At 33.1% G+C, this 21,427-nt stretch overlaps 14 non-coding genes across 14 annotated transcripts; 8 read left to right on the top strand and 6 right to left on the bottom strand.

Annotated features, from left to right (window-relative positions):
• Positions 1-779: 779 nt before the first annotated feature.
• On the top strand, positions 780-853 carry TRNAT-CGU (transfer RNA threonine (anticodon CGU)). The gene has a single exon. It is a non-coding gene; the product is annotated as a tRNA-Thr (tRNA).
• A 3,248-nt stretch (positions 854-4,101) lies between these two features.
• Positions 4,102-4,175, top strand: TRNAT-CGU (transfer RNA threonine (anticodon CGU)). The gene has a single exon. It is a non-coding gene; the product is annotated as a tRNA-Thr (tRNA).
• Positions 4,176-5,762: 1,587 nt separating this feature from the next.
• Positions 5,763-5,836, top strand: TRNAT-CGU (transfer RNA threonine (anticodon CGU)). Its single transcript has one exon. It is a non-coding gene; the product is annotated as a tRNA-Thr (tRNA).
• A 559-nt stretch (positions 5,837-6,395) lies between these two features.
• On the bottom strand, positions 6,396-6,467 carry TRNAQ-UUG (transfer RNA glutamine (anticodon UUG)). The gene has a single exon. It is a non-coding gene; the product is annotated as a tRNA-Gln (tRNA).
• Positions 6,468-7,425: 958 nt separating this feature from the next.
• TRNAT-CGU (transfer RNA threonine (anticodon CGU)) lies at positions 7,426-7,499 on the top strand. The gene has a single exon. It is a non-coding gene; the product is annotated as a tRNA-Thr (tRNA).
• Positions 7,500-8,058: 559 nt separating this feature from the next.
• TRNAQ-UUG (transfer RNA glutamine (anticodon UUG)) lies at positions 8,059-8,130 on the bottom strand. The gene has a single exon. It is a non-coding gene; the product is annotated as a tRNA-Gln (tRNA).
• Positions 8,131-10,735: 2,605 nt separating this feature from the next.
• Positions 10,736-10,809, top strand: TRNAT-UGU (transfer RNA threonine (anticodon UGU)). Its single transcript has one exon. It is a non-coding gene; the product is annotated as a tRNA-Thr (tRNA).
• Positions 10,810-11,367: 558 nt separating this feature from the next.
• TRNAQ-UUG (transfer RNA glutamine (anticodon UUG)) lies at positions 11,368-11,439 on the bottom strand. Its single transcript has one exon. It is a non-coding gene; the product is annotated as a tRNA-Gln (tRNA).
• A 956-nt stretch (positions 11,440-12,395) lies between these two features.
• Positions 12,396-12,469, top strand: TRNAT-CGU (transfer RNA threonine (anticodon CGU)). Its single transcript has one exon. It is a non-coding gene; the product is annotated as a tRNA-Thr (tRNA).
• Positions 12,470-14,055: 1,586 nt separating this feature from the next.
• On the top strand, positions 14,056-14,129 carry TRNAT-CGU (transfer RNA threonine (anticodon CGU)). The gene has a single exon. It is a non-coding gene; the product is annotated as a tRNA-Thr (tRNA).
• Positions 14,130-14,687: 558 nt separating this feature from the next.
• On the bottom strand, positions 14,688-14,759 carry TRNAQ-UUG (transfer RNA glutamine (anticodon UUG)). The gene has a single exon. It is a non-coding gene; the product is annotated as a tRNA-Gln (tRNA).
• A 958-nt stretch (positions 14,760-15,717) lies between these two features.
• Positions 15,718-15,791, top strand: TRNAT-CGU (transfer RNA threonine (anticodon CGU)). Its single transcript has one exon. It is a non-coding gene; the product is annotated as a tRNA-Thr (tRNA).
• Positions 15,792-18,010: 2,219 nt separating this feature from the next.
• Positions 18,011-18,082, bottom strand: TRNAQ-UUG (transfer RNA glutamine (anticodon UUG)). Its single transcript has one exon. It is a non-coding gene; the product is annotated as a tRNA-Gln (tRNA).
• A 1,589-nt stretch (positions 18,083-19,671) lies between these two features.
• TRNAQ-UUG (transfer RNA glutamine (anticodon UUG)) lies at positions 19,672-19,743 on the bottom strand. Its single transcript has one exon. It is a non-coding gene; the product is annotated as a tRNA-Gln (tRNA).
• Positions 19,744-21,427: the final 1,684 nt, after the last annotated feature.

Below are 21,427 nucleotides of genomic sequence, written 5' to 3'. Positions count from 1 at the left end.
AGAAGATAAATACTAGAAACCCAAATGCCTAGGACCAATTTCAGTTGGAGCATCACCCCTTATGTTATCCTAGCATTGAATTGACAGTTTTTCTGTATTGTCATATTTGCATATCAGCCACTTACAATTGTTTCAAGCTTTATAACAGAGGACTGCCTTTTTTTTATAGACCAAGGATGAAAGTCTCTTGTGAGTTAAGTCTGATTATGACATCACAATTTGTAAATTAAGCTATAGTATGATTACAGAGTGTAGACTGAACAAAAAGTGCTTTCCTATGGATTGAAGTTTGTATTTTCTTAAGCTTTGCATTCCAAAATGTGCTAGCATTCTCTATTTCCAAAGGGCACATTAAGCTAATTCCGCATTATATATTTTTTGTGTTAAAAGTTATTTATACACAACTTGGTAAAACATACTAAATTTAACACATAATGAATTACATCCTGGGATTATCTTTATCAACAATCTGTAAATGGATAAGAAAGATTGTGCATTAGATTTATCAGATTGATTTTGCTTAGAATTGCATTTACTCCTTGTCTAAATTGTGTATTTTTATACTATTATTAGATGCATTAATCTTTGTTGTTGTCCTATCTAATATTTTTTTTGTTTTGCAATGTGGAAAGAAACTGGTGCATTTTTATGATACCCATGCTTCAAGTGACTCTATGGCTTAAACTGTTCCTTGAAAAATTAAATGCTATGCAAACAAAATATGTTCTGTGCTTTGAGGTACATTTGCCAGTTTTGTGTTTGCTTCTAGTAACATCTGTGGCCAGTTAGCTCAGTTGGTTAAAGCATGGCGCTCGTAATGCCAAGGTCATGGGTTCGAACCCTGTTTTGGCTACTTGCTTTTCTTTATGGACAAGAATGGAATAAGCTCGTCGGTGTAGCATGAATACTTGAAAACATAATAGACACATATATCACAAAATCTCTTCAAATCCATATCAGAAGACAGCATGAGTGTCATCCTTTGGCTGATGAAGATTTTTCTCTACATGGCTCATTGACTTTTGTCTCAAATCGAGCAATATGGCATACCTAAGATTTGCAAGGGCAAATTAATCAGTTATTATATTGCTGCTCAAACATAGAGGGCACTAGGTGTTACTAGAAGAAGAAGATATGTTCTCCCCTCTCATTAGTGCACACTGAAGTAAAAAAAATTAAAATGGAGAATTTCTAAACACCAGAGCACAAGTAATGGATCTCAGCATTCTTATTGCATCTTTTCTTATTTCCAAATATTTGACATACTTCTGATTTGAAAAGTTTAAAAATAAGTTTAGACAAAGGACACCACTGAAAATGATGGAATTTATATGAATTGTAAATGAAGATTTGCAATACTCATACTTTGAATGAAAATGGAGCTTTAAACAAAAGGAGAAATAATCAACATTAGGTCCCACCAAGATTAGAACTTGGATTACTGGATTCAAAGTCCAGAATGCTAATCATTACACCATGGAACCCTCAACCGAGCCAAGACTTCTACTGAACTGAGCTCATCTTTTAAATGCAAAGAAAAGAAATTCAATACTTTATATATATGATTTCAAGTTTCTAATAAGCTCAGGGATGCAATAGGTGTTATGTAGAATATTTGTCTAAAACCAATGATAATATATAAAAAGTAACCTATTTTTAAGGAGAAGATAAATACTAGAAACCCAAATGCCTAGGACCAATTTCAGTTGGAGCATCACTCCTTATGTTATCCTAGCATTGAATTGACAGTTTTTCTGTATTGTCATATTTGCATATCAGCCACTTACAATTGTTTCAAGCTTTATAACAGAGGACTGCCATTTTTATAGACCAAGGATGAAAGTCTCTTCTGAGTTAAGTCTGATTATGACATCACAATTTGTAAATTAAGCTAAAGTATGATTACAGAGTGTAGACTGAACAAAAAGTGCTTTCCTATGGATTGAAGTTTGTATTTTCTTAAGCTTTGCATTCCAAAATGTGCTAGCATTCTCTATTTCCAAAGGGCACATTAAGCTAATTCCGCATTATATATTTTTTGTGTTAAAAGTTATTTATACACAACTTGGTAAAACATACTAAATTTAACACATAATGAATTACATCCTGGGATTATCTTTATCAACAAACTGTAAATGGTTAAGAAAGATTGTGCATTAGATTTATCAGATTGATTTTGCTTAGAATTGCATTTACTCCTTGTCTAAATTGTCTATTTTTATACTATTATTAGATGCATTAATCTTTGTTGTTGTCCTATCTAATCATTTTTTTAATTTTGCAATGTGGAAAGAAACTGGTGCATTTTTATGATACCCATGCTTCAAGTGACTCTATGGCTTAAGCTGTTCCTTGAAAAATTAAATGCTATGCAAACAAAATATGTTCTGTGCTTTGAGGTACATTTGCCAGTTTTGTGTTTGCTTCTAGTAACATCTGTGGCCAGTTAGCTCAGTTGGTTAAAGTGTGGCGCTCGTAATGCCAAGGTCATGGGTTCGATCCCTGTTTTGGCTATTTGCTTTTCTTGATGGACAAGAATGGAATAAGCTCATCGGTGTAGCATGAATACTTGAAAACATAATAGACACATATATCACAAAATCTCTTCAAATCCATATCAGAAGACAGCATAAGTGTCATCCTTTGGCTGATGAAGATTTTTCTCTACATGGCTCATTGACTTTTGTCTCAAATCGAGCAATATGGCATACCTAAGATTTGCAAGGGCAAATTAATCAGTTATAATATTGCTGCTCAAACATAGAGGGCACTAGGTGTTACTAGAAGAAGAAGATACGTTCTCCCCTCTCATTAGTGCACACTGAAGTAAAAAAAATTAAAATGGAGAATTTCTAAACACCAGAGCACAAGTAATGGATCTCTGCATTCTTATTGCATCTTTTCTTATTTCCAAATATTTGACATACTTCTGATTTGAAAATTTAAAAAAATGAGTTTAGACAAAGGACACCACTGAAAATGATGGAATTTATATGAATTGTAAATGAAGATTTGCAATACTCATACTTTGAATGAAAATGGAGCTTTAAACAAAAGGAAAAATAATCAACATTAGATCTCACCGAGATTTGAACTCGGATTACTGGATTCAAATTCCACAGTGCTAACCATTACACCATGGAACCCTCAACTGAGCAAAGACTTCTACTGAACTGAGCTCATCTTTTAAATGCAAAGAAAAGAAATTCAATACTTTATATATATGATTTCAAGTTTCTAATAAGCTCAGGGATGCAATAGGTGTTATGTAGAATATTTGTCTAAAACCAATGATAATATATAAAAAGTAACCTATTTTTAAGGAGAAGATAAATACTAGAAACCCAAATGCCTAGGACCAATTTCAGTTGGAGCATCACCCCTTATGTTATCCTAGCATTGAATTGACAGTTTTTCTGTATTGTCATATTTGCATATCAGCCACTTACAATTGTTTCAAGCTTTATAACAGAGGACTGCCTTTTTTATAGACCAAGGATGAAAGTCTCTTGTGAGTTAAGTCTGATTATGACATCACAATTTGTAAATTAAGCTATAGTATGATTACAGAGTGTAGACTGAACAAAAAGTGCTTTCCTATGGATTGAAGTTTGTATTTTCTTAAGCTTTGCATTCCAAAATGTGCTAGCATTCTCTATTTCCAAAGGGCACATTAAGCTACTTCCCCATTATATATTTTTTGTGTTAAAAGTTATTTATACACAACTTGGTAAAACATACTAAATTTAACACATAATGAATTACATGCTGGGATTATCTTTATCAACAATCTGTAAATGGATAAGAAAGATTGTGCATTAGATTTATCAGATTGATTTTGCTTAGAATTGCATTTACTCCTTGTCTAAATTGTCTATTTTTATACTATTATTAGATGCATTAATCTTTGTTGTTGTCCTATCTTATCATTTTTTTTATTTTGCAATGTGGAAAGAAACTGGTGCATTTTTATGATACCCATGCTTCAAGTGACTCTATGGCTTAAGCTGTTCCTTGAAAAATTAAATGCTATGCAAACAAAATATGTTCTGTGCTTTGAGGTACATTTGCCAGTCTGTGTTTGCTTCTAGTAAAATCCGTGGCCAGTTAGCTCAGTTGGTTAGAGCGTGGCGCTCGTAATGCCAAGGTCATGGGTTCGATCCCTGTTTTGGCTACTTGCTTTTCTTGATGGACAAGAATGGAATAAGCTCATCGGTGTAGCATGAATACTTGAAAACTTAATAGACACATATATCACAAAATCTCTTCAAATCCATATCAGAAGCCAGCATGAGTGTCATCCTTTGGCTGATGAAGATTTTTCTCTACATGGCTCATTGACTTTTGTCTCAAATCGAGCAATATGGCATACCTAAGATTTGCAAAGGCAAATTAATCAGTTATTATATTGCTGCTCAAACATAGAGGGCACTAGTTGTTACTAGAAGAAGAAGATACGTTCTCCCCTCTCATTAGTGCACACTGAAATAAAAAAAATTAAAATGGAGAATTTCTAAACACCAGAGCACAAGTAATGGATCTCAGCATTCTTATTGCATCTTTTCTTATTTCCAAATATTTGACATACTTCTGATTTGAAAAGTTTAAAAATGAGTTTAGACAAAGGACACCACTGAAAATGATGGAATTTATATGAATTGTAAATGAAGATTTGCAATACTCATACTTTGAATGAAAATGGAGCTTTAAACAAAAGGAGAAATAATCAACATTAGATCTCACCGAGATTTGAACTTGGATTACTGGATTTAAAGTCCAGAGGGCTAACCATTACACCATGGAACCCTCAACTGAGCAAAGACTTCTACTGAACTGAGCTCATCTTTTAAATGCAAAGAAAAGAAATTCAATACTTTATATATATGATTTCAAGTTTCTTATAAGCTCAGGGATGCAATAGGTGTTATGTAGAATATTTGTCTAAAACCAATGATAATATATAAAAAGTAACCCATTTTTAAGGAGAAGATAAATACTAGAAACCCAAATGCCTAGGACCAATTTCAGTTGGAGCATCACCCCTTATGTTATCCTAGCATTGAATTGACAGTTTTTCTGTATTGTCATATTTGCATATCAGCCACTTACAATTGTTTCAAGCTTTATAACAGAGGACTGCCTTTTTTATAGACCAAGGATGAAAGTCTCTTGTGAGTTAAGTCTGATTATGACATCACAATTTGTAAAATAAGCTATAGTATGATTACAGAGTGTAGACTGAACAATAAGTGCTTTCCTATGGATTGAAGTTTGTATTTTCTTAAGCTTTGCATTCCAAAATGTGCTAGCATTCTCTATTTCCAAAGGGCACATTAAGCTACTTCCCCATTATATATTTTTTGTGTTAAAAGTTATTTATACACAACTTGGTAAAACATACTAAATTTAACACATAATGAATTACATCCTGGGATTATCTTTATCAACAATCTGTAAATGGATAAGAAAGATTGTGCATTAGATTTATCAGATTGATTTTGCTTAGAATTGCATTTACTCCTTGTCTAAATTGTCTATTTGTATACTATTATTAGATGCATTAATCTTTGTTGTTGTCCTATCTTATCATTTTTTTTATTTTGCAATGTGGAAAGAAACTGGTGCATTTTTATGATACCCATGCTTCAAGTGACTCTATGGCTTAAGCTGTTCCTTGAAAAATTAAATGCTATGCAAACAAAATATGTTCTGTGCTTTGAGGTACATTTGCCAGTCTTGTGTTTGCTTCTAGTAAAATCCGTGGCCAGTTAGCTCAGTTGGTTAGAGCGTGGCGCTCGTAATGCCAAGGTCATGGGTTCGATCCCTGTTTTGGCTACTTGCTTTTCTTGATGGACAAGAATGGAATAAGCTCATCGGTGTAGCATGAATACTTGAAAACATAATAGACACATATATCACAAAATCTCTTCAAATCCATATCAGAAGACAGCATAAGTGTCATCCTTTGGCTGATGAAGGTTTTTCTCTACATGGCTCATTGACTTTTGTCTCAAATCGAGCAATATGGCATACCTAAGATTTGCAAGGGCAAATTAATCAGTTATTATATTGCTGCTCAAACATAGAGGGCACTAGGTGTTACTAGAAGAAGAAGATACGTTCTCCCCTCTCATTAGTGCACACTGAAGTAAAAAAAATTAAAATGGAGAATTTCTAAACACCAGAGCACAAGTAATGGATCTCTGCATTCTTATTGCATCTTTTCTTATTTCCAAATATTTGACATACTTCTGATTTGAAAATTTTAAAAATGAGTTTAGACAAAGGACACCACTGAAAATGATGGAATTTATATGAATTGTAAATGAAGATTTGCAATACTCATACTTTGAATGAAAATGGAGCTTTAAACAAAAGGAGAAATAATCAACATTAGATCTCACCGAGATTTGAACTCGGATTACTGGATTCAAAGTCCAGAGTGCTAACCATTACACCATGGAACCCTCAAATGAGCAAAGACTTCTACTGAACTGAGCTCATCTTTTAAAAGCAAAGAAAAGAAATTCAATACTTTATATATATGATTTCAAGTTTCTAATAAGCTCAGGGATGCAATAGGTGTTATGTAGAATATTTGTCTAAAACCAATGATAATATATAAAAAGTAACCTATTTTTAAGGAGAAGATAAATATTAGAAACCCAAATGCCTAGGACCAATTTCAGTTGGAGCATCACCCCTTATGTTATCCTAGCATTGAATTGACAGTTTTTCTGTATTGTCATATTTGCATATCAGCCACTTACAATTGTTTCAAGCTTTAGAACAGAGGACTGCCTTTTTTATAGACCAAGGATGAAAGTCTCTTGTGAGTTAAGTCTGATTATGACATCACAATTTGTAAATTAAGCTATAGTATGATTACAGAGTGTAGACTGAAAAAAAAGTGCTTTCCTATGGATTGAAGTTTGTGTTTTCTTAAGCTTTGCATTCCAAAATGTGCTAGCATTCTCTATTTCCAAAGGGCACATTAAGCTACTTCCCCATTATATATATATTTTTGTGTTAAAAGTTATTTATACACAACTTGGTAAAACATACTAAATTTAACACATAATGAATTACATCCTGGGATTATCTTTATCAACAATCTGTAAATGGATAAGAAAGATTGTGCATTAGATTTATCAGATTGATTTTGCTTAGAATTGCATTTACTCCTTGTCTAAATTGTCTATTTTTATACTATTATTAGATGCATTAATCTTTGTTGTTGTCCTATCTAATCATTTTTTTATTTTGCAATGTGGAAAGAAACTGGTGCATTTTTATGATACCCATGCTTCAAGTGACTCTATGGCTTAAGCTGTTCCTTGAAAAATTAAATGCTATGCAAACAAAATATGTTCTGTGCTTTGAGGTACATTAGCCAGTCATGTGTTTGCTTTTAGTAACATCTGTGGCCAGTTAGCTCAGTTGGTTAGAGCGTGGCGCTCGTAATGCCAAGGTCATGGGTTCGATCCCTGTTTTGGCTACTTGCTTTTCTTGATGGACAAGAATGGAATAAGCTCATCGGTGTAGCATGAATACTTGAAAACATAATAGACACATATATCACAAAATCTCTTCAAATCCATATCAGAAGCCAGCATGAGTGTCATCCTTTGGCTGATGAAGATTTTTCTCTACATGGCTCATTGACTTTTGTCTCAAATCGAGCAATATGGCATACCTAAGATTTGCAAGGGCAAATTAATCAGTTATTATATTGCTGCTCAAACATAGAGGGCACTAGGTGTTACTAGAAGAAGAAGATACGTTCTCCCCTCTCATTAGTGCACACTGAAGTAAAAAAAATTAAAATGGAGAATTTCTAAACACCAGAGCACAAGTAATGGATCTCTGCATTATTATTGCATCTTTTCTTATTTCCAAATATTTGACATACTTCTGATTTGAAAAGTTTAAAAATGAGTTTAGACAAAGGACACCACTGAAAATGATGGAATTTATATGAATTGTAAATGAAGATTTGCAATACTCATACTTTGAATGAAAATGGAGCTTTAAAAAAAAGGAGAAATAATCAACATTAGGTCCCACCGAGATTTGAACTCGGATTACTGGATTCAAAGTCCAGAGTGCTAACCATTACACCATGGAACCCTCAACTGAGCAAAGACTTCTACTGAACTGAGCTCATCTTTTAAATGCAAAGAAAAGAAATTCTATACTTTATATATATGATTTCAAGTTTCTAATAAGCTCAGGGATGCAATAGGTGTTATGTAGAATATTTGTCTAAAACCAATGATAATATATAAAAAGTAACCTATTTTTAAGGAGAAGATAAATACTAGAAACCCAAATGCCTAGGACCAATTTCAGTTGGAGCATCACCCCTTATGTTATCCTAGCATTGAATTGACAGTTTTTCTGTATTGTCATATTTGCATATCAGCCACTTACAATTGTTTCAAGCTTTATAACAGAGGACTGCCTTTTTTATAGACCAAGGATGAAAGTCTCTTGTGAGTTAAGTCTGATTATGACATCACAATTTGTAAATTAAGCTATAGTATGATTACAGAGTGTAGACTGAACAAAAAGTGCTTTCCTATGGATTCAAGTTTGTATTTTCTTATGTGCTAGCATTCTCTTTTTCCAAAGGGCACATTAAGCTACTTCCCCATTATATATTTTTTGTGTTAAAAGTTATTTATACAGAACTTGGTAAAACAGACTAATTTTAACACATAATGAATTACATCCTGGGATTATCTTTATCAACAATCTGTTAATGGATAAGAAAGATTGTGCATTAGATTTATCAGATTGATTTTGCTTAGAATTGCATTTACTCCTTGTCTAAATTGTCTATTTTTATACTATTATTAGATGCATTAATCTTTGTTGTTGTCCTATCTAATAATTTTTTTTAATTTTGCAATGTGGAAAGAAACTGGTGCATTTTTATGATACCCATGCTTCAAGTGACTCTATGGCTTAAGCTGTTCCTTGAAAAATTAAATGCTATGCAAACAAAATATGTTCTGTGCTTTGAGGTACATTTGCCAGTTTTGTGTTTGCTTCTAGTAACATCTGTGGCCAGTTAGCTCAGTTGGTTAAAGCGTGGTGCTTGTAATGCCAAGGTCATTGGTTCGATTCTTGTTTTGGCTACTTGCTTTTCTTGATGGACAAGAATGGAATAAGCTCATCGGTGTAGCATGAATACTTGAAAACATAATAGACACATATATCACAAAATCTCTTCAAATCCATATCAGAAGACAGCATGAGTGTCATCCTTTGGCTGATGAAGATTTTTCTCTACATGGCTCATTGACTTTTGTCTCAAATCGAGCAATATGGCATACCTAAGATTTGCAAGGGCAAATTAATCAGTTATTATATTGCTGCTCAAACATAGAGGGCACTAGGTGTTACTAGAAGAAGAAGAAGATACGTTCTCCCCTCTCATTAGTGCACACTGAAGTAAAAAAAATTAAAATGGAGAATTTCTAAACACCAGAGCACAAGTAATGGATCTCTGCATTCTTATTGCATCTTTTCTTATTTCCAAATATTTGACATACTTCTGATTTGAAAAGTTTAAAAATGAGTTTAGACAAAGGACACCACTGAAAATGATGGAATTTATATGAATTGTAAATGAAGATTTGCAATACTCATACTTTGAATGAAAATGGAGCTTTAAACAAAAGGAGAAATAATCAACATTAGGTCCCACCGAGATTAAAACTTGGATTACTGGATTCAAAGTCCAGAGTGCTAACCATTACACCATGGAACCCTCAACTGAGCAAAGACTTCTACTGAACTGAGCTCATCTTTTAAATGCAAAGAAAAGAAATTCAATACTTTATATATATGATTTCAAGTTTCTAATAAACTCAGGGATGCAATAGGTGTTATGTAGAATATTTGTCTAAAACCAATGATAATATATAAAAAGTAACCTATTTTTAAGGAGAAGATAAATTCTAGAAACCCAAATGCCTAGGACCAATTTCAGTTGGAGCATCACCCCTTATGTTATCCTAGCATTGAATTGACAGTTTTTCTGTATTGTCATATTTGCATATCAGCCACTTACAATTGTTTCAAGCTTTATAACAGAGGACTGCCTTTTTTATAGACCAAGGATGAAAGTCTCTTGTGAGTTAAGTCTGATTATGACATCACAATTTGTAAATTAAGCTATTGTATGATTACAGAGTGTAGACTGAACAAAAAGTGCTTTCCTATGGATTGAAGTTTGTATTTTCTTAAGCTTTGCATTCCAACATGTGCTAGCATTCTCTATTTCCAAAGGGCACATTAAGCTACTTCCCCATTATATATTTTTTGTGTTAAAAGTTATTTATACACAACTTGGTAAAACATACTAAATTTAACACATAATGAATTACATCCTGGGATTATCTTTATCAACAATCTGTAAATGGATAAGAAAGATTGTGCATTAGATTTATCAGATTGATTTTGCTTAGAATTGCATTTACTCCTTGTCTAAATTGTCTATTTTTATACTATTATTAGATGCATTAATCTTTGTTGTTGTCCTTTCTAATAATTTTTTTAAATTTTGCAATGTGGAAAGAAACTGGTGCATTTTTATGATACCCATGCTTCAAGTGACTCTATGGCTTAAGCTGTTCCTTGAAAAATTAAATGCTATGCAAACAAAATATGTTCTGTGCTTTGAGGTACATTTGCCAGTTTTGTGTTTGCTTCTAGTAACATCTGTGGCCAGTTAGCTCAGTTGGTTAAAGCGTGGTGCTTGTAATGCCAAGGTCATGGGTTCGATTCCTGTTTTGGCTACTTGCTTTTCTTGATGGACAAGAATGGAATAAGCTCATTGGTGTAGCATGAATACTTGAAAACATAATAGACACATATATCACAAAATCTCTTCAAATCCATATCAGAAGACAGCATGAGTGTCATCCTTTGGCTGATGAAGATTTTTCTCTACATGGCTCATTGACTTTTGTCTCAAATCGAGCAATATGGCATACCTAAGATTTGCAAGGGCAAATTAATCAGTTATTATATTGCTGCTCAAACATAGAGGGCACTATGTGTTACTAGAAGAAGAATATACGTTCTCCCCTCTCATTAGTGCACACTGAAGTAAAAAAATTAAAATGGAGAATTTCTAAACACCAGAGCACAAGTAATGGATCTCAGCATTCTTATTGCATCTTTTCTTATTTCCAAATATTTGACATACTTCTGATTTGAAAAGTTTAAAAATGAGTTTAGACAAAGGACACTACTGAAAATGATGGAATTTATATGAATTGTAATTGAAGATTTGCAATACTCATACTTTGAATGAAAATGGAGCTTTAAACAAAAGGAGAAATAATCAACATTAGGTCCCACCGAGATTTGAACTCGGATTACTGGTTTCAAAGTTCAGAGTGCTAACCATTGCACCATGGAACCTTCAACTGAGCAAAGACTTCTACTGAACTGAGCTCATCTTTTAAATGCAAAGAAAAGAAATTCAATACTTTATATATATGATTTCAAGTTTCTAATAAGCTCAGGGATGCAATAGGTGTTATGTAGAATATTTGTCTAAAACCAATGATAATATATAAAAAGTAACCTATTTTTAAGGAGAAGATAAATACTAGAAACCCAAATGCCTAGGACCAATTTCAGTTGGAGCATCACCCCTTATGTTATCCTAGCATTGAATTGACAGTTTTTCTGTATTGTCATATTTGCATATCAGCCGCTTACATTTGTTTCAAGCTTTATAACAAAGGACTGCCTTTTTTTATAGACCAAGGATGAAAGTCTCTTGTGAGTTAAGTCTGATTATGACATCACAATTTGTAAATTAAGCTATAGTATGATTACAGAGTGTAGACTGAACAAAAAGTGCTTTGCTATGGATTTAAGTTGTATTTTCTTAAGCTTTGCATTCCAAAATGTGCTAGCATTCTCTATTTCCAAAGGGCACATTAAGCTACTTCCCCATTATATATTTTTTGTGTTAAAAGTTATTTATACACAACTTGGTAAAACATACTAAATTTAACACATAACGAATTACATCCTGGGGTTATCTTTATCAACAATCTGTAAATGGATAAGAAAGATTGTGCATTAGATTTATCAGATTGATTTTGCTTAGAATTGCATTTACTCCTTGTCTAAATTGTCTATTTTTATACTATTATTAGATGCATTAATCTTTGTTGTTGTCCTGTCTAATAATTTTTTTTATTTTGCAATGTGGAAAGAAACTGGTGCATTTTTATGATACCCATGCTTCAAGTGACTCTATGGCTTAAGCTGTTCCTTGAAAAATTAAATGCTATGCAAACAAAATATGTTCTGTGCTTTGAGGTACATTTGCCAGTCTTGTGTTTGCTTCTAGTAACATCTGTGGCCAGTTAGCTCAGTTGGTTAGAGCGTGGCGCTCGTAATGCCAAGGTCATGGGTTCGATCCCTGTTTTGGCTACTTGCTTTTCTTGATGGACAAGAATGGAATAAGCTCATCGGTGTAGCATGAATACTTGAAAACATAATAGACACATATATCACAAAATCTCTTGAAATCCATATCAGAAGCCAGCATGAGTGTCATCCTTTGGCTGATGAATATTTTTCTCTACATGGCTCATTGACTTTTGTCTCAAATCGAGCAATATGGCATACCTAAGATTTGCAAGGGCAAATTAATCAGTTATTATATTGCTGCTCAAACATAGAGGGCACTAGGTGTTACTAGAAGAAGAATATACGTTCTCCCCTCTCATTAGTGCACACTGAAGTAAAAAAATTACAATGGAGAATTTCTAAACACCAGAGCACAAGTAATGGATCTCAGCATTCTTATTGCATCTTTTCTTATTTCCAAATATTTGACATACTTCTGATTTGAAAAGTTTAAAAATGAGTTTAGACAAAGGACACCACTGAAAATGATGGAATTTATTTGAATTGTAAATGAAGATTTGCAATACTCATACTTTGAATGAAAATGGAGCTTTAAACAAAAGGAGAAATAATCAACATTAGGTCCCACCAAGATTAGTACTTGGATTACTGGATTCAAAGTCCAGAGTGCTAATCATTACACCATGTAACCCTCAACTGAGCCAAGACTTCTACTGAACTGAGCTCATCTTTTAAATGCAAAGAAAATAAATTCAATACTTTATATATATGATTTCAAGTTTCTAATAAGCTCAGGGATGCAATAGGTGTTATGTAGAATATTTGTCTAAAACCAATGATAATATATAAAAAGTAACCTATTTTTAAGGAGAAGATAAATACTAGAAACCCAAATGCCTAGGACCAATTTCAGTTGGAGCATCACCCCTTATGTTATCCTAGCATTGAATTGACAGTTTTTCTGTATTGTCATATTTGCATATCAGCCACTTACAATTGTTTCAAGCTTTATAACAGAGGACTGCCTTTTTTATAGACCAAGAATGAAAGTCTCTTGTGAGTTAAGTCTGATTATGACATCACAATTTGTAAATTAAGCTAAAGTATGATTACAGAGTGTAGACTGAACAAAAAGTGCTTTCCTATGGATTGAAGTTTGTATTTTCTTAAGCTTTGCATTCCAAAATGTGCTAGCATTCTCTATTTCCAAAGGGCACATTAAGCTACTTCCCCATTATATATTTTTTGTGTTAAAAGTTATTTATACACAACTTGGTAAAACATACTAAATTTAACACATAATGAATTACATCCTGGGATTATCTTTATCAACAATCTGTAAATGTATAAGAAAGATTGTGCATTAGATTTATCAGATTGATTTTGCTTAGAATTGCATTTACTCCTTGTCTAAATTGTCTATTTTTATACTAATATTAGATGCATTAATCTTTGTTGTTGTCCTATCTAATCATTTTTTTTATTTTGCAATGTGGAAAGAAACTGGTGCATTTTTATGATACCCATGCTTCAAGTGACTCTATGGCTTAAGCTGTTCCTTGAAAAATTAAATGCTATGCAAACAAAATATGTTCTGTGCTTTGAGGTACATTTGCCAGTCTTGTGTTTGCTTCTAGTAACATCTGTGGCTAGTTAGCTCAGTTGGTTAGAGCGTGGCGCTCGTAATGCCAAGGTCATGGGTTCGATCCCTGTTTTGGCTACTTGCTTTTCTTGATGGACAAGAATGGAATAAGCTCATCGGTGTAGCATGAATACTTGAAAACATAATAGACACATATATCACAAAATCTCTTCAAATCCATATCAGAAGCCAGCATGAGTGTCATCCTTTGGCTGATGAAGATTTTTCTCTACATGGCTCATTGACTTTTGTCTCAAATCGAGCAATATGGCATACCTAAGATTTGCAAGGGCAAATTAATCAGTTATTATATTGCTGCTCAAACATAGAGGGCACTAGGTGTTACTAGAAGAAGAATATACGTTCTCCCCTCTCATTAGTGCACACTGAAGTAAAAAAATTAAAATGGAGAATTTCTAAACACCAGAGCACAAGTAATGGATCTCAGCATTCTTATTGCATCTTTTCTTATTTCCAAATATTTGACATACTTCTGATTTGAAAAGTTTAAAAATGAGTTTAGACAAAGGACACCACTGAAAATGATGGAATTTATATGAATTGTAAATGAAGATTTGCAATACTCATACTTTGAATGAAAATGGAGCTTTAAAAAAAAGGAGAAATAATCAACATTAGGTCCCACCGAGATTTGAACTCGGATTACTGGATTCAAAGTCCAGAGTGCTAACCATTACACCATGGAACCCTCAACTGAGCAAAGACTTCTACTGAACTGAGCTCATCTTTTAAATGCAAAGAAAAGAAATTCAATACTTTATATATATATGATTTCAAGTTTCTAATAAGCTCAGGGATGCAATAGGTGTTATGTAGAATATTTGTCTAAAACCAATGGTAATATATAAAAAGTAACCTATTTTTAAGGAGAAGATAAATACTAGAAACCCAAATGCCTAGGACCAATTTCAGTTGGAGCATCACCCCTTATGTTATCCTAGCATTGAATTGACAGTTTTTCTGTATTGTCATATTTGCATATCAGCCACTTACAATTGTTTCAAGCTTTATAACAGAGGACTGCCTTTTTTTATAGACCAAGGATGAAAGTCTCTTGTGAGTTAAGTCTGATTATGACATCACAATTTGTAAATTAAGCTATAGTATGATTACAGAGTGTAGACTGTACAAAAAGTGCTTTCCTATGGATTGAAGTTTGTATTTTCTTAAGCTTTGCATTCCAAAATGTGCTAGCATTCTCTATTTCCAAAGGGCACATTAAGCTACTTCCCCATTATATATTTTTTGTGTTAAAAGTTATTTATACACAACTTGGTAAAACATACTAAATTTAACACATAATGAATTACATCCTGGGATTATCTTTATCAACAATCTGTAAATGTATAAGAAAGATTGTGCATTAGATTTATCAGATTGATTTTGCTTAGAATTGCATTTACTCCTTGTCTAAATTGTCTATTTTTATACTATTATTAGATGCATTAATCTTTGTTGTTGTCCTATCTAATCATTTTTTTATTTTGCAATGTGGAAAGAAACTGGTGCATTTTTATGATACCCATGCTTCAAGTGACTCTATGGCTTAAGCTGTTCCTTGAAAAATTAAATGCTATGCAAACAAAATATGTTCTGTGCTTTGAGGTACATTTGCCAGTCTTGTGTTTGCTTCTAGTAACATCTGTGGCCAGTTAGCTCAGTTGGTTAAAGCGTGGCGCTCGTAATGCCAAGGTCATGGGTTCGAACCCTGTTTTGGCTACTTGCTTTTCTTTATGGACAAGAATGGAATAAGCTCATCGGTGTAGCATGAATACTTGAAAACATAATAGACACATATATCACAAAATCTCTTCAAATCCATATCAGAAGACAGCATGAGTGTCATCCTTTGGCTGATGAAGATTTTTCTCTACATGGCTCATTGACTTTTGTCTCAAATCAAGCAATATGGCATACCTAAGATTTGCAAGGGCAAATTAATCAGTTATTATATTGCTGCTCAAACATAGAGGGCACTAGGTGTTACTAGAAGAAGAAGATATGTTCTCCCCTCTCATTAGTGCACACTGAAGTAAAAAAAAAAAAAATGGAGAATTTCTAAACACCAGAGCACAAGTAATGGATCTCAGCATTCTTATTGCATCTTTTCTTATTTCCAAATATTTGACATACTTCTGATTTGAAAAGTTTAAAAATGAGTTTAGACAAAGGACACCACTGAAAATGATGGAATTTATATGAATTGTAAATGAAGATTTGCAATACTCATACTTTGAATGAAAATGGAGCTTTAAACAAAAGGAGAAATAATCAACATTAGGTCCCACCAAGATTAGAACTTGGATTACTGGATTCAAAGTCCAGAGTGCTAATCATTACACCATGGAACCCTCAACTGAGCCAAGACTTCTACTGAACTGAGCTCATCTTTTAAATGCAAAGAAAAGAAATTCAATACTTTATATATATGATTTCAAGTTTCTAATAAGCTCAGGGATGCAATAGGTGTTATGTAGAATATTTGTCTAAAACCAATGATAATATATAAAAAGTAACCTATTTTTAAGGAGAAGATAAATACTAGAAACCAAAATGCCTAGGACCAATTTCAGTTGGAGCATCACCCCTTATGTTATCCTAGCATTGAATTGACAGTTTTTCTGTATTGTCATATTTGCATATCAGCCACTTACAATTGTTTCAAGCTTTATAACAGAGGACTGCCATTTTTATAGACCAAGGATGAAAGTCTCTTCTGAGTTAAGTCTGATTATGACATCACAATTTGTAAATTAAGCTATAGTATGATTACAGAGTGTAGACTGTACAAAAAGTGCTTTCCTATGGATTGAAGTTTGTATTTTCTTAAGCTTTGCATTCCAAAATGTGCTAGCATTTTCTATTTCCAAAGGGCACATTAAGCTACTTCCCCATTATATATTTTTTGTGTTAAAAGTTATTTATACACAACTTGGTAAAACATACTAAATTTAACACATAATGAATTACATCCGGGGATTATCTTTATCAACAATCTGTAAATGGATAAGAAAGATTGTGCATTAGATTTATCAGATTGATTTTGCTTAGAATTGCATTTACTCCTTGTCTAAATTGTCTATTTTTATACTATTATTAGATGCATTAATCTTTGTTGTTGTCCTATCTAATCATTTTTTTTATTTTGCAATGTGGAAAGAAACTGGTGCATTTTTATGATACCCATGCTTCAAGTGACTCTATGGCTTAAGCTGTTCCTTGAAAAATTAAATGCTATGCAAACAAAATATGTTCTGTGCTTTGAGGTACATTTGCCAGTCTTGTGTTTGCTTCTAGTAACATCTGTGGCCAGTTAGCTCAGTTGGTTAGAGAGTGGCGCTTGTAATGCCAAGGTCATGGGTTCGATCCCTGTTTTGGCTACTTGCTTTTCTTGATGGACAAGAATGGAATAAGCTCATCGGTGTAGCATGAATACTTGAAAACATAATAGACACATATATCACAAAATCTCTTCAAATCCATATCAGAAGCCAGCATGAGTGTCATCCTTTGGCTGATGAAGATTTTTCTCTACATGGCTCATTGACTTTTGTCTCAAATCGAGCAATATGGCATACCTAAGATTTGCAAGGGCAAATTAATCAGTTATTATATTGCTGCTCAAACATAGAGGGCACTAGGTGTTACTAGAAGAAGAATATACGTTCTCCCCTCTCATTAGTGCACACTGAAGTAAAAAAATTAAAATGGAGAATTTCTAAACACCAGAGCACAAGTAATGGATCTCAGCATTCTTATTGCATCTTTTCTTATTTCCAAATATTTGACATACTTCTGATTTGAAAAGTTTAAAAATGAGTTTAGACAAAGGACACCACTGAAAATGATAGAATTTATTTGAATTATAAATGAAGATTTGCAATACTCATACTTTGAATGAAAATGGAGCTTTAAAAAAAAGGAGAAATAATCAACATTAGGTCCCACCGAGCTTTGAACTCGGATTACTGGATTCAAAGTCCAGAGTGCTAACCATTACACCATGGAACCCTCAACTGAGCAAAGACTTCTACTGAACTGAGCTCATCTTTTAAATGCAAAGAAAAGAAATTCAATACTTTATATATATGATTTCAAGTTTCTAATAAGCTCAGGGATGCAATAGGTGTTATGTAGAATATTTGTCTAAAACCAATGATAATATATAAAAAGTAACCTATTTTTAAGGAGAAGATAAATACTAGAAACCCAAATGCCTAGGACCAATTTCAGTTGGAGCATCACCCCTTATGTTATCCTAGCATTGAATTGACAGTTTTTCTGTATTGTCATATTTGCATATCAGCCACTTACAATTGTTTCAAGCTTTATAACAGAGGACTGCCTTTTTTTATAGACCAAGGATGAAAGTCTCTTGTGAGTTAAGTCTGATTATGACATCACAATTTGTAAATTAAGCTATAGTATGATTACAGAGTGTAGACTGTACAAAAAGTGCTTTCCTATGGATTGAAGTTTGTATTTTCTTAAGCTTTGCATTCCAAAATGTGCTAGCATTTTCTATTTCCAAAGGGCACATTAAGCTACTTCCCCATTATATATTTTTTGTGTTAAAAGTTATTTATACACAACTTGGTAAAACATACTAAATTTAACACATAATGAATTACATCCGGGGATTATCTTTATCAACAATCTGTAAATGGATAAGAAAGATTGTGCATTAGATTTATCAGATTGATTTTGCTTAGAATTGCATTTACTCCTTGTCTAAATTGTCTATTTTTATACTATTATTAGATGCATTAATCTTTGTTGTTGTCCTATCTAATCATTTTTTTTATTTTGCAATGTGGAAAGAAACTGGTGCATTTTTATGATACCCATGCTTCAAGTGACTCTATGGCTTAAGCTGTTCCTTGAAAAATTAAATGCTATGCAAACAAAATATGTTCTGTGCTTTGAGGTACATTTGCCAGTCTTGTGTTTGCTTCTAGTAACATCTGTGGCCAGTTAGCTCAGTTGGTTAGAGCGTGGCGCTCGTAATGCCAAGGTCATGGGTTTGATCCCTGTTTGGCTACTTGCTTTTCTTGATGGACAAGAATGGAATAAGCTCATCGGTGTAGCATGAATACTTGAAAACATAATAGACACATATATCACAAAATCTCTTCAAATCCATATCAGAAGCCAGCATGAGTGTCATCCTTTGGCTGATGAAGATTTTTCTCTACATGGCTCATTGACTTTTGTCTCAAATCGAGCAATATGGCATACCTAAGATTTGCAAGGGCAAATTAATCAGTTATTATATTGCTGCTCAAACATAGAGGGCACTAGGTGTTACTAGAAGAAGAATATACGTTCTCCCCTCTCATTAGTGCACACTGAAGTAAAAAAATTAAAATGGAGAATTTCTAAACACCAGAGCACAAGTAATGGATCTCAGCATTCTTATTGCATCTTTTCTTATTTCCAAATATTTGACATACTTCTGATTTGAAAAGTTTAAAAATGAGTTTAGACAAAGGACACCACTGAAAATGATGGAATTTATTTGAATTGTAAATGAAGATTTGCAATACTCATACTTTGAATGAAAATGGAGCTTTAAAAAAAAAGGAGAAATAATCAACATTAGGTCCCACCGAGATTTGAACTCGGATTACTGGATTCAAAATCCAGAGTGCTAACCATTACACCATGGAACCCTCAACTGAGCAAAGACTTCTACTGAACTGAGCTCATCTTTTAAATGCAAAGAAAAGAAATTCAATACTTTATATATATGATTTCAAGTTTCTAATAAGCTCAGGGATGCAATAGGTGTTATGTAGAATATTTGTCTAAAACCAATGATAATATGTAAAAAGTAACCTATTTTTAAGGAGAAGATAAATACTAGAAACCCAAATGCCTAGGACCAATTTCAGTTGGAGCATCACCCCTTATGTTATCCTAGCATTGAATTGACAGTTTTTCTGTATTGTCATATTTGCATATCAGACACTTACAATTGTTTCAAGCTTTATAACAGAGGACTGCCATTTTTATAGACCAAGGATGAAAGTCTCTTCTGAGTTAAGTCTGATTATGACATCACAATTTGTAAATTAAGCTAAAGTATGATTACAGAGTGTAGACTGAACAAAAAGTGCTTTCCTATGGATTGAAGTTTGTATTTTCTTAAGCTTTGCATTCCAAAATGTGCTAGCATTCTCTATTTCCAAAGGGCATATTAAGCTACTTCCCTATTATATATTTTTTGTGTTAAAAGTTATTTATACACAACTTGGTAAAACATACTAAATTTAGCACATAATGAATTACATCCTGGGATTATCTTTATCAACAATCTGTAAATGGATAAGAAAGATTGTGCATTAGATTTATCAGATTGATTTTGCTTAGAATTGCATTTACTCCTTGTCTAAATTGTCTATTTTTATACTATTATTAGATGCATTAATCTTTGTTGTTGTCCTATCTAATCATTTTTTTTATTTTGCAATGTGGAAAGAAACTGGTGCATTTTTATGATACCCATGCTTCAAGTGACTCTATGGCTTAAGCTGTTCCTTGAAAAATTAAATGCTATGCAAACAAAATATGTTCTGTGCTTTGAGGTACATTTGCCAGTCTTGTGTTTGCTTCTAGTAACATCTGTGGCCAGTTAGCTCAGTTGGTTAGAGCGTGGCGCTCGTAATGCCAAGGTCATGGGTTCGGTCCCTGTTTTGGCTACTTGCTTTTCTTGATGGACAAGAATGGAATAAGCTCATCGGTGTAGCATGAATACTTGAAAACATAATAGACACATATATCACAAAATCTCTTCAAATCCATATCAGAAGCCAGCATGAGTGTCATCCTTTGGCTGATGAAGATTTTTCTCTACATGGCTCATTGACTTTTGTCTCAAATCGAGCAATATGGCATACCTAAGATTTGCAAGGGCAAATTAATCAGTTATTATATTGCTGCTCAAACATAGAGGGCACTAGGTGTTACTAGAAGAAGAAGATATGTTCTCCCCTCTCATTAGTGCACACTGAAGTAAAAAAAATTAAAATGGAGAATTTCTAAACACCAGAGCACAAGTAATGGATCTCAGCATTCTTATTGCATCTTTTCTTATTTCCAAATATTTGACATACTTCTGATTTGAAAAGTTTAAAAATGAGTTTAGACAAAGGACACCACTGAAAATGATGGAATTTATATGAATTGTAAATGAAGATTTGCAATACTCATACTTTGAATGAAAATGGAGCTTTAAACAAAAGGAGAAATAATCAACATTAGGTCCCACCAAGATTAGAACTTGGATTACTGGATTCAAAGTCCAGAGTGCTAATCATTACACCATGGAACCCTCAACTGAGCCAAGACTTCTAC

Source organism: Pseudophryne corroboree, chromosome 11 (assembly GCF_028390025.1).
Source record: "Pseudophryne corroboree isolate aPseCor3 chromosome 11, aPseCor3.hap2, whole genome shotgun sequence".
In the NCBI taxonomy this organism is placed as follows: Eukaryota; Metazoa; Chordata; class Amphibia; order Anura; family Myobatrachidae; genus Pseudophryne; species Pseudophryne corroboree.
The sequence above is the reverse complement of the archived record's forward strand: the minus strand, read 5'-3'. Positions and strand labels throughout refer to the sequence as shown.